The 13707-nt window shown below is 43.8% G+C and overlaps 1 pseudogene; it reads left to right on the top strand.

The window, feature by feature from the left end:
- Nucleotides 1-1102: 1102 nt before the first annotated feature.
- On the top strand, nucleotides 1103-13550 carry LOC112076512 (unconventional myosin-Ie-like; annotated as a pseudogene).
- Nucleotides 13551-13707: the final 157 nt, after the last annotated feature.

Raw genomic sequence — 13707 nt, 5'->3', positions numbered from 1 at the left:
TGGGTTGGAATGAGGTAGCTCCACGCTACCGATGTATCTTCTATCAACCTAATTTCTTCTGTAAGCTTTTGTGCATCACTTTGTATGAAGGGACATGACTCAACTGTGAAGACTTGTATTTCTGCCTGGTATAATTTTGGAGGAAGAAGAAGAGCCTACTGCTGTCTGTATTGAGCCACAAGAAACTGGTACTTGTGGGAATGGTCTGAATAGACAAAAGGAGAGCAAAGCAGTTTTACAAGAACACCAGTGTGACTGAAGTACCTCAGAAGAACCCAGTATTTCACAAAAGCAGCAAAGGCTTTGAACATTGAGGAAAATAGTAAATTCACGAATGGTTGGCTTAAAGTGTTACTTCAACATTTCTAATTCAGAATACTTTTGGATCGAGGTTGATAAAGATAGGGTCTATGCACTGTATGGCTGATTTCCTGTGTTTTAGGGCAGGATAGAGATACAAAACCTGTTCTGTTTCATCATAACCGTTTTATGTCCATCCACCACTCTACATTCATCTCAATAGAAGATGGATTTTCACCCCTGTTCCAGACGTCAATGTGTAAGGGCAAACCAATTACAAGCTAGAATCCTAATTAACTTTATTTCTCCCAATAGTTTTTCTACTACCTTAGTGTTTTGTCAAACCTTTTTATTTCTTTATGAACTGTTATTTAATGGACCAGCTGTTATGATCACGTGACCTCCCTTAACTTGTACATTTTTCTTTGTAATAAATTAAATTTGTCTGTCAGGCTGTTGAAAATGACATTTTCATTTTTACTGGACATTTTTACTGGATATTTCAATACGTTACTATCTACTACAACTACTACTTTACTCCATTGTCCTTGGGTGATTGGCTTTAAAAAACACCATAATGCCATCTGCAGAGGTATTCCCTTACCTGTCCACACTTGCCGCTATTAAGCAAATGTTTAAATTACTTACAAAACTGACCACACCTCCTTAGAAGTCAGGCTAGGCTATTCAATCAACGTTGAAGCACCGGGTGAAAGTTTTTACATTGATAGAAAACAGCATATAATACCGACAATTAAATTAACCCTCTTTAGATTTATAAGTATGATATTACGTTTGAGTTTCACCTGAGCTCGTGACACTCCTTGCTTAGCTCCTCAAGCTTTCCGTGTAAGGTGGATTTCTCAATCAGGAAGTAATATCAAGTTAAAATGGTAAGTAACCTATACTTTTTCTCAATCACCAACTACACACCGAAATTAATTTAAACATCATTAATCGAATGTTTAGCCTACTCGTCAAGTTCTCCCGAATCGAGAATATTTCCTTGAGCCAACAAGTCCGATTGCCTAGTGTTTGTGATACAGAAACCTGGTGGATGACAAGGATTGTAGACAAATATCCTTGGATGCCTGACCGGAGCTTGAAAAGCCGTTGTCCGTTCTTTGATTCATAAATCACTAACTTTAAACAACTGGCACTGTTGGATCCACACGATGCAAATATTAGTAAGTCTGCGCATTTTTTGTTGTTGCACAGACTTCCTTGTCGTGAACAGGTAGACAGTGTCTACATTTGATAAAATCAGTAGACTATTGCCTCAAATGTCCCAGTACTCCTTGAACTCCTTTCCAATAACTGAAAAGTATGGACAGGTTTTCACCGTAGTGCTGCTTCCACCTGTCAAGTCATGYTCAGTGGTGCTAGGTTATAGGAAAGGTGACAAGGAAAGCGGGCTATAGTATCTAATAACATTGGAATAGGCACAAAGTTTAGGCCTACCCACAGATGGAAACGCACGACTAGCCTGGGCATACACTTTTCCCAGGGGTCATTGCATGCACACCTAAATCACAGCCTAGGCATACCTGTAGTCTACTACACATAGCCACAGAGAGTAGGGGTGCTGAGGGTGCTGCAGCACGCCCTGACAAATCAGAATAAAAAAGGGGTTCTTTAGTTTTTCTTCTCTCACAAAAGTGGACAGGTTTTCACCATAGTGCTGCTTCCACCCGTCAAYTCATGATCAGTGGGCCTTTAATAATCCTGTATTAGTGGACCAATTTGAGCATGCAAAACATTGTTTTCTCTGCTGCCACCCTGTCTACCTCCACAAACAATACCCCCAACTCTCAATTACTTCCCGTGGCTATGCTACTATAGTAAATGTTTTGCCTCTAAATGTTACTGCACTCAGCTAGCAAAATTGTTTCCCTGTCAAACTGCAGGTGAAGCTGATTCAAATGAATCAACCAGGAACAACGTGTCTGGGCAGTGTTATCCCCATTGAACAGGCCCTAGGAGGGAAATGGAATGTAGACAAATCAGGATAGGAAGATTTGTGTTCCACGGGGGACAGACCCCTCTGTGATGTCATGCATACAAAATTATACCTGGTCATAACTTTGGGACTCAACATCGGGACTCTGTATTGGTTGGACACATTCAGGAGGACAACGTGACAGAATATTCTTCCTCTCCCGATCTCATTTTTATCAGTACTGATCATGTTCGAGAAAAGGAGAACAAACCACTGCTGGTATTCACCCTGTGACCTGTTTGGTTCCTTGTTAAAAATTCCACAGACGCATGACTGTTCTACGAGAACTGGACTGTCTGTTGCAATACCCAAACCATCTGTCTGTCATGGTGATTCATGACTGATAAATCACAAGGTATTTCTCTGGTGGTATTGCCTCTTCTTGCCCATCTGCCCATCACAGAGTGAATGAAGAAACAACACAGCCTACACACTATATTGCTGCTTAGCKTTGCTGTTTCTTTTATATGCAGAGTTTCTCATTCAGCACTTTGTATAATGTGATGTGTGTTTGACAATTACTTACACCACTGAATTGACAATTACTTACACCACTGAATTGACAAGGGTTTTTCAATCATAAACGTTTGTCTCTTGGTAGGCCGTCATTGTAATTAAGAATTTGTTATGAAGTGACTTGCCTAGTTAAATAAAGTTTAAATAATAAATAAAATGATACTGTTCTGATTCATCCTGGCATGCACACAGCTATATTATGACAGTTATTACCTCACTAACTTGTGGTCAATATGGCAATATTCGAGGTGATTTTGGTTAGTGCGTACATTCACGTCAACGGTTGAGACATTTCTTTAGCTGTTTGAGTATGAACATAGTTCTCATCCTCTTTTGAAATAGAGGCTGCTGTAATTGTGTAATACATGTGTTATGGTCTTTTGTGGTGGGAACATCTTTATGGTCGTGAAGACTGTTTCTTTACTTAATGGTCATAACACTTACATTCAGCTTATTTGTGGCAGAAACAGTCTAACACACACAGTCTAAAAAGTGTATTGATTGCTACTTTTATGTAATTTATTGTGTACAAAGTTGGTGACCACTGGTGTACACTGTGCGGCCATTACTATTTGCACCACACAAACCGTTGTACATTTACAGAATTCCACAATGCGATCTTGAAGAGCTCACAGCCTCTTGTGTAAAGTAGTTGGTATGTCAGATTCCGGCATTCAGTTTTCCCTGCTACCAGCCCATCACTGATCTTTCCAACTCCCACTCCTCAGTCAGTTAATGAGGACATGTGAGTGTTCCTTAATGGACGAGGAGAGGAGTTGAAACAGAAAGAGAGCCAATTTGAATTTGCACAGACTGGTTGCAATAAGTTTCTATCTCCCTCTCTTTCTTTCTCTGTCTCTCTGTTTCTCTGTCTCAGGGGAGTAAGGAGCGCTACCACTGGCAGACCCAGAATGTTAAGATCAGCGGGGTGGACGACATGGTCCTGCTCTCCAAGATCAACGAGGATGCCATCACTGACAACCTCAAGAAGAGATACATGGACGACTACATCTTTGTATCCTTCAGCTTCAACTTAGTAGTAGAACCAGGACACACACTTATATGTGGCAAATACACTGAGGTTTTGTAGATGTACACACACCGTAGTCTCTCTGTCACACACACACACACACACACACACACACACACACACACACACACACACACACACACACACACACGCGCCCTATGGACCTACACACCTGTGTGATCACTTCAACCACATTAGCCTGTAATGAGATTGCCTTAATAACATACTTTAAAAAGTGTAGAACAACATGGAAGGATAATATGTTTGTGTCTCAACCACATTATTACAGTACACCACATGTAGCGTTAGGGACTAACACTGTGATCACAGCTACTACAACTACACACGTCAACGTTGTTGTGTCCCTGGCGGTGGTGTATTCTAGATGGATATTCAAGTTTTTCTTAACGTGTCTTCCTCAGACCTACATAGGGTCGGTGCTGATCTCTGTCAACCCCTTTAAACAGCTGCCCTACTTCACGGACAGAGAGGTGGAGCTCTACCAGGGAGCTGTGAGTAATATACACACTACTAAAGCCGCTGGGCTTTCTGCTGGCTGGCTGGCTGCACCTACCTACCAGTTTCAGGATTTGTTTGCATCCCTCGATCTAGACGGAGAAACTGTAGTGTATAAAATGCTGCTTATCAATAGGTGATGCAAGTATGCCCTCCACATTCCCACTATCATGAAAATGATCTGTTCAATGCCATTAAGTTGTCCATTGTTTACCTCACTCATAATCAGAGTTAATGAATAACCCCAAGGCTTCCTGTTTCTGTTACCTCCTTAATTTCTTTAGTTTCACTCGGGTGAAACTAAAGAATACTATATAAATAAGGGACAGGGGGGACCAGTAGACACTCGATTAGCCACTTCTGTTACAAATATGTGAGAATGTATTCTACTGCAGAAGTTTTTGTGAATGCCTTTTTTTTTTTTATCACTATCTAAAGTCCTGTAAGTAAGAAGCTTCATCTATTGTGAATGCTGTTTACCGGCTGGACAAAAACACATCTAATAAAATACATGTTGAAAATAAACTGCTGGATGTTTGATAGCAAGTCACCTAGGGCTTGTAGAAAACACTCATATATATATATATATATATATATATATATAAGAAAAAAGTATTTTCTTCGAATTAGTAATTTAGCAGGTGCTCTTATCCAGAGTGACTTACAGGAACAAATAGTGTTACGTGCCTTGCTCAAGGGCACATCGGCAGATTGTTCAGCTAGTCYGCATGGGGATTCGAACCAGCGACCTTTTGATTATTGGCCCAATGCTCTTAACCGCTAGGCTACCTGCTGTGGACACTGGAATAATGCTTTCTCCTCCTTTTCCAGGCCCAGTATGAGAACCCCCCTCACATTTACGCCCTGGCTGACAACATGTACCGCAACATGATGATCGACTGTGAGAACCAGTGTGTCATCATCAGGTCTGACCAATCATCTCACTCCTAGAGATCAAACTTTATACTTCTTGTAACCTGAACTGTCACATAAACCATGCATTCTGTCAATGGGATACCATCACACTGATTTAGGGTGTTGCCCTGTTTCCCAAAGCTTTCCGTTGTCTTTGCAGTGGGGAGAGTGGAGCAGGAAAGACCGTAGCAGCTAAATACATAATGGGTTACATCTCCAAGGTGTCGGGCGGAGGTCCCAAGGTCCAGGTATAGGGGATACATTTGACTAATTCTCCCTTCCATTCTCTAATTTCTTCTTCTCAGACACATATTAGTGGGTTCATCTGTTCTCCTTTGTTCTTCTTCTTGACAGCACGTAAAAGACATCATCCTCCAATCCAACCCTCTCCTGGAGGCCTTTGGGAATGCCAAGACTGTGCGCAACAATAACTCTAGTCGCTTTGTGAGTAGAACCAGGAATCTGGGAATACCGATAGAATGGATAAGGAATTAGGGGTGCATTTCATTCCAAAATGTTTTGGCCATCTGCCATTCACTCCCATTGACAGAGCTGATGGGACCAGATAGGTGAAAGCAATAGGGAGGATTCTAGGTGGAGCTTTGTTGTTGCATTCCTGGTTTAGGCCTTATCTGGACAAGGAACCTTAATCACTGTGTCTGTTTTTACCACAGGGGAAGTACTTTGAGATCCAGTTCAGCCGTGGAGGAGAGCCAGACGGAGGGAAGATCTCCAACTTCCTGTTGGAGAAGTCCAGGGTGGTGTCACAGAACCAGGGAGAGAGGAACTTCCACATCTACTACCAGGTGGGACAGAATAACAATAACTAATTATGGAGAGAATTCCATCACTTAATTAACCTTTGACCTAACGACCTCTGACCCTTAGCTCCTGGGGGGCGCCACTAAAGAGATGAGGGAGAACCTTGGTGTCACCACACCTGACTACTACCTCTACCTGAACCAGTCTGGCACCTACACCGTGGAGGATGTCAACGATAAGAAGGAATTCTCTGACACCATGGTGAGCTCTCTCTCTCTCTTTTCACATGTATAGAGAGGCAGTTTGTCTTCATTGTGTGTCTGTGTTTTAGGAGGCCATGTCAGTGGTGGGCCTGTCTGTAGATGATCAGGATATGGTGATGCAGATCGTAGCAGGCATCCTGCATCTGGGCAATATCGCCTTCAGAGAGGAGGGAAACTACGCTGTGGTGGAGAGTGAGGACTGTGAGTTACACACACATACACACACACAATCCCAAACCAACCCCTATCCTATACCCTCTTTGCACTTGTGATCTCTCTCGCTGTCCTATATCACTTCCCCATCTCCATGTTCCGGCAGTCCTGGCGTTCCCGACCTACCTGTTGGGAATCTCCCAGGAGGGTCTGAAAAACAAGCTGACCAGCCGGATCATGGACAGCAAGTGGGGAGGCAAGACGGAGAGTATCGCTGTCACCCTGAACACAGAGCAGGCCACCTTCACACGGGACGCCCTCTCCAAAGCCCTCTACTCACGCCTGTTTGACTTTCTTGTGGATGTAAGTCTCCATTTAATTTCAGATGGAACCTGTCAGTGAGGTTCCTTTTATCCTCATCAATTTGCTCACCTATATTTTGACTAATTAAATAGCAGAGGGAACATTTAACAGCAAAGCATGGCCAAACATGTTCACAATTACTACAAAGAGTCATCCCTCTTATCGGAACATGTATTGGACTTGCTGTCTGAATTCTAGTCCAGTTGTTTGTGTTTTGACTGCTGGTATGGGAGCCACACAAGACAGAACACGTCTAGAGATGGGAGCAGTAGGGAGGCAGCGCAGCTTACACATGTTCTGTCRTGTTGTCTCACAGGTTTARTGCAGTACTGTTGCTACGACCATGACACTTTATTTTATTGTAGTACTGTATCATGAAAATGTAGACTAGCAATTCAACTTGTTSATGGATTTCTTTCTTCTCTCCACTCCCCCAGTCTATCAACAAAGCCATACAGAAAGACCARGAGGAATTCAACATCGGGGTGCTGGACATCTATGGCTTTGAAATCTTCCAGGTGGATATTTCTGTGCTGCCTCATACAGGAGTTGTCCCACTGCTACTGTTGGACTAGCCTTCATTTCTTTTGTCACTGCATACATCATATTTCCACCTATAGGCTGTTAGACCACATATCATTTTGTTTAAGATTGCACACATATGTCCTGCACACCTAATTGCCACCTCCAGTTACGTTGAATTGTTACTGCTTTTTATTCATACAAAATGGTTAATGCTACGTATGCTCTCTGTTGTGGAAATGACCACCAGGGACACCTGAAGTCAATCTTAAATGAGTTATTCTTTATTATCATCAAGCTGGAGAGGTTCCAACAAACAAATGCWCCAAGTATTAGCTCTGCCGTGGCAGTCCCGCTAGTTCTCTTATATACTGCTTACACAGACAAGTTATATTTGCATGATTTAGCTTATACATTATTTATAATTCATTCATCATTAACTTTTGGTTCATGCTTGTGACCGACCAATACCTCACAAGGCTTCTTCTCTCCAAGCTGAAACCTTGAAACTGAGATTTTCTTTCCTTTCTCAAAACAAGGTTCTGGGTCTGGCGTACTGCCAAATTGCTTAACTGATAGTGAGGATTCCTCCCAGGCATGATCAATCAGTAACTTGCATCAACCCAGTGAAATTGGTTATTAGAAAGCACATGCATAACATTTTCCTTCACATCTCTATTTAACACTAATAGAAAAACGGCTTTGAGCAGTTCTGCATCAACTTTGTGAATGAGAAACTGCAGCAGATTTTCATTGAGCTCACGTTAAAGCTGAGCAGGTAAGTGATAACTCTACATTACTTGTTTCACTCTTTCGTCTTATGATACGTCTACATTACTTGGCCTGTTTCCCAGATACTGACGTTGTTTCTTGTAGGAGGAGTAGGTGCAGGAAGGGATCAAGTGGACGCCAAATCGAGTACTTTAAAACAAAATCGTGTGTGACTCATTGAGTCAAACTGGTGAGTGATCATATTCGGCCATTGCTGTAGTGCTGAAGTTGGGTGGCCATTTTGTCTGTAATTCAGGTGAACTAGTTACAGTACAGTAGTATGTTGTGTGTGTGTGTTGTACATCTTGATATGCCCTGTTCTTATTACCCAGAACCCAGGCATCATGAGTATCTTGGACGATGTGTGTGCACCATGCATGCTAAGGGGGAGGGCGCAGACCAGAACCCTGATCCAGAAGCTACAAGCGGAATCAGCTCCATGAGCACTTCAACAGCTGGAATAAAGGCTTCATAGTGCACCACTACGCTGGCAAGGACGGACACCATACAGTACAAACACTATGGGCCTTTAGAATGCATCCTCTTTACAACCTGAAACCAACATTCCAAACATTACAGCTCTCAGATTCCATTGGTACATTGCCCTGGTGGGGGTTTGGAATACATGGAGCCCACATATCCTAATATCACAATGTGTTAGAGGGAAGAATGCTGAAATGAAAGACTGATAGCTTGTCCTCTCTCTCTCTGTCTTCTCAGGTGTCCTATGACGTCAGTGGCTTCTGTGAGAGGAACAGAGATGTGCTCTTAACGACATCATGGCTCATGCAGAGCAGTGAATTGATAAGTGTAGTGAGACGTGTTTAATAGGCATACTAATGATAATCCATAGTCTGCACTGACCAGCCGTCTTCTCTGTCTGTCTGTGTTTGGCAGTGCCTTCTAAAACCTTTTCCCAGAAAAACCTGAGCAGAGAAAAAGGGCCGTCCTACCACCGCAGTAGCAAGATCAAGGTAAGGATCTGACACGGCTTGTGTGCTATGTAATCTCTGTAGACCCAGAACAAAGTCTCACGTAATTGGTCAGCTGCTTGATTAAGTTCTGGGTCCATACGTGTGAAGAGAAAGAGATGCTAGAACGAGGTGTGGAACCGGAACGTGGGCGGAACCCTCTCTACGGGCCGATGTCCCTTCCGAAATTCGAAAGATGCTAACACTGCAAATCGTGATTTATCCAAATAAGCAGTGAGGAAAGACCACACACTGTAACCACTGCTGCATTAGCCCACCATCCATTCCTTCCACAGATACTACCATACCAGTTATGTTGATGTATCTGTCCACTAAATAGTATTGTTGCTATGGAAACAGACATGCCAGTCAATCTCAGATGAGGTGACTCCCCACCCCCTGTCTTCCATAACATCCAGGCCACGGGTCCATGAATGTCTTATTGTACAGGGATGTATTCTTCATCAGTCTGTTTTACTACTCTGAGCGCCTGGTCTGTGCTACCAAGCTGTGATTGAACTCCATGTCTTCAGAACAAGCAACAACCTGGTCAGACCCTGATGAAGTGACACCACATACATCCGCTGTTCAAGCCCAATGAGACAAGAAGCCTCGGGACTGGAGGACACTCGGGCCAAACACAGGTGGAGTACCTGGGCCTGCGGGAGACACTTCGTGTGCGCCGCGCTGGGTAGCATCCGCCGAGCCTCGCCAAGTTCCTGCAGAGGTGAGCCCTAAGGTCATAGGGTCAGGGGTCAAAAGATGGATTTTCATGCTGGTTCACAGATTTCAAACGTCAGTACAAATCTATTTGTTCATGTTGTTTTAATCAGCGTTTGGCTTGATCGGAATACATTCCACCAATTTTTGTTTCCATTTATTAAAAAATGTATGGCAGGACTTGAGGACATTCTGCCAGTCCAGTAAAATGGCTTTGTGTGGTCCTACAGGTCCCATCTATGACATGAGACATGGCCCCGGTGGACAGGGGAGGAGAGGAAGGGGGTTCTCCACCTCCTCCACTCTGTCAACATGGACCAGGACCAGTACCAGCTGGGAAAGACTAAGATCTTCATCAAGGCCCCAGAATCAGTACGTCTTTCTCTCGTTACCTAGACAACCTCTATACTGACACATAACAGTCTGGTTCTTCTGACTATAAAGATGATCATTTATAGAAGTATTGTGAAATATCTTTCTGTAGTTGTTCTTGCTGGAGGAGATGAGGGAAAGGAAATATAACGGATATGCTCGGGCCATCCAGAAGGCCTGGCGCAAACACATCGCCGTCCGCAAGTACGTCAAGATGAGAGAGGAAGGTAAGTCATTGGTTTTTCTCTGTGGGAATGAGCTTTTTGCCATGTACTGTCAGTACTGCATAATAGTGCACTATATCTACTGTATATGTTAAGCCCTGTATCACACTGTGTCATGTACTGTATCAGACTGTGTCATGTCCTGTCAGTTCAGTACTGTATCAGACTGTGTCGTGTCCTGTCAGTTCAGTACTGTATCACACTGTGTCGTGTCCTGGCAGTTCAATATTGCATCACTCTGTGTGGTGTCCTGTCAGTTCAGTACTGTATCACAGTGTGTCGTGTCCTGTCAGTTCAGTACTGTCAGTTCAGTACTGTATCACAGTGTGTCGTGTCCTGTCAGTTCAGTACTGTCAGTTCAGTACTGTATCACAGTGTGTCGTGTCCTGTAGCCTCAGACATCCTACTGAATAAGAAGGAGAGGAGGAGGAACAGCCTCAACAGGAACTTTGTGGGCGACTACATCGGCACCGACAACCACCCCGAGATCCGGCAGTTCGTGGGCCGCCGGGAGAAGATCGATTTTGCAGATGTGGTTGCCAAATATGACCGCAGGTTTAGGGTAAGAGTCAAGTATGACCACAGTAACAAACCAACATTGACATTGTCACAGAACGCATAATGCTATTGTTGTTCATGTTAGATAGACGAAAGTGTTTCTACTCCATCAATGGTTTGGTGGATACTGCCAATGCTTGTCTGCTCAATGAACCCCCTATATATTGTGGTTCCTGGTCAGTAAGCCTATAATAGCAACAAGTTATATAATATCCCTCTCCCCATCTTGCAGACTGTGAAGCGGGACCTCATCCTGACCCCTAAGTTCCTGTATCTYATTGGTCGGGAGAAGGTGAAGCAGGGACCAGATAAGGGGCAGATCCACGAGGTTCTGAAGAGACAGATAGAAGTGGAGAAGATTCAGTCAGTCTCTCTCAGGTGCAGGTTTAGATACTCTGGAAGTGTTATACCAGTTGATGGTCATGATGCACAGTAGTAGAAATGGGMTTTTCATTGAAAAGATGTGTAACCTTTCCTCCCTCAGCACCCTGCAGGATGACTTCTTCATCATCCACGAGGAGCATTACGACAGCGTCCTTCAGTGCATCTTCAAGACGGAGTTCCTCAGTCTGCTCTACAAACGTTATGATGAGAAGACCCAGAGGAAGCTACCGCTCAAGTTCAACAACCTGTCAGTCAGTCTTTACTCTSAGCTTAGCCTTAGACCAATCAGTGGGGTCTTACTGTTAAACTAAAAGGGCCAATCCGCAGTTGAAACCATAACAGTGGTTTCTATAAAAAGCTGAGGGATGGGGCTGGAGAAATAAAACCACTCTCAAATTCATAGACAGATATGGATGCAAGGACTGATTATCCATGATATCAAAAAGAGAGCTATAGCATAAGAACATGGCATAAGAACACCCCATATTGAAATGTGTAGAATGGCAGGAATTTGATTTAAACAGCAAAACCTGCGGCCAAGAGGAGGGCCTTTAAACATTTTGGCGGGAGACACCCCCAAGCTAAATGTATTATATTCTTCGAGAATCAATAGGTATATATTCATTTATAAGTCCAAAAATGGATGTTGCAACTGCAGATTTCCCCTTAAAACATACCAGTGTCATGCTTTACGACAACGATCATGAATAATCTCAAAGATACATAATGCAAAAGTTATCCAGTTTTGAGTCTATCTTAACCCATGTATCTTAACCCATTGCGCTTCTCTCTCCGTTCCTCGTTTAGACTGGAGTTTAAGGTGAAGAAGGGAGGTTGGGGCCGTTCTCCGCTGCTGGCTCCAGGCAGATCCAGTTCCAACTGGGCCAAGGAGAAGAGGCGGTTCTGAAGCCCAGCAGCAAGGTCCTCATAGTCACCATTGGACCGGGCTCCCAAAGAACTCCAGTGAGTCCATGCACTTTGAATGGAGACTTCTATTAGTAGGCTTAATCTGGGTCTGTGCAACCGTCCCATAGCATTTGACACATCACACCTTTTTGTCATGTGTTCCCCAGGACCGACCCGCAGGGACAACAGGAAAAGTCGCTACATGGGAAACCAGACTCCAGGCTCAGGACAGCAGTCCAAGGTGAGAGAACTAGATATCTGAGCCTCTCCAATGATGGCACTCATTTCACTTTTGACCTGACTCAACATCTCCCTCATCTGTCTCAGGCGCCCCCAGGGGCAGAGGCCGGGTGGTGGTCAGCGGGGTGGGCCGCCCTCGTCCAGGGCGTCTAGGGTCTCTCTGCTCCGCCGGCAGTCCAGTATGGAGCAGCCCACACTACCACGACAACAGAGGTCCCGGCAGACCAACAACCGCTCCAACAACCAGAGCCAGGCAGACACCGCTTTCATGAACGTGCCTGACCAGGGAGTGGCTGGGTGAGTTCTCAGGTCCTGTTTGAATACTTGTTAGGTTGTTAAAATTGATATTCTTCCTGTTGTTGCTGGTGTTTAAAAAATAATAATAATAAAATACTCAAATGGTATTATATACTGTAAACCAAGAAAGGCACTTTTTCTAAATCTCTCTTTCCTCCCAATTTCGCTCAGTATTCATCGTAGACGCTCGAAGGAGGTCAAGCCTTCCCCAGGAGCGGGCGCCCCAAGCCTGCCCCAAGCCCAAGCCTCGCTCCCCAAATGCCGAGCGCTGTATGCTTACGACGCCCAGGACACTGATGGCTGAGCTTCAACGCTGAGGATGTCATTGAAATCCTCACTGAAGGTACTAAACTCTTACAGTAGATCATCTCTGAAGTTATATTTATATAAACTGAGTATATTAATTACAGTAGTATAAAACTGCTATTAGTCATACACTATAAGTACTGATACATATTATATACTGCTAGTATTATAGCATTATTAAAGGCATACTATAACACATTTTCAACTGTGATGCAGTATTCCTGTGCTTCACTGTAATTCCCTCTGAGGATAGAAAAGGGCTATATAGTCTATATGGCTAGATTGACCGGTTTTCTCACCTGTCCTCCTCCAGATCCATCAGGCTGGTGGTACGGTCGTCTTCGCGGGAGGGAAGGCATGTTTCCTGGGAATTATGTAAAGAAGATTTAGGCTGGAGCGATGAGGGACTTGTCTAAAGGTAGAAGATCTAGACTGGATCAAGGACATAAGATCTAGATTGGAGCGATGAGGGACTTGTCTAATGAGAGAAGATCTAGACTGGAGCGATGAGGGACATGTCCAATGAGAGCGAGGAGTCAGGTGGCAACAGTAGAATTACAACCATACCAACAAGTCCATTACTACAGAGACAAAACAAAAAAGCATAATTAAAGCATTT

This window comes from Salvelinus sp. IW2-2015, unplaced genomic scaffold, assembly GCF_002910315.2.
Source record: "Salvelinus sp. IW2-2015 unplaced genomic scaffold, ASM291031v2 Un_scaffold3802, whole genome shotgun sequence".
In the NCBI taxonomy this organism is placed as follows: domain Eukaryota; kingdom Metazoa; phylum Chordata; class Actinopteri; order Salmoniformes; family Salmonidae; genus Salvelinus; species Salvelinus sp. IW2-2015.
Note: the sequence above shows the minus strand (reverse complement) of the source record. Positions and strands in the feature narration are given on the sequence as shown.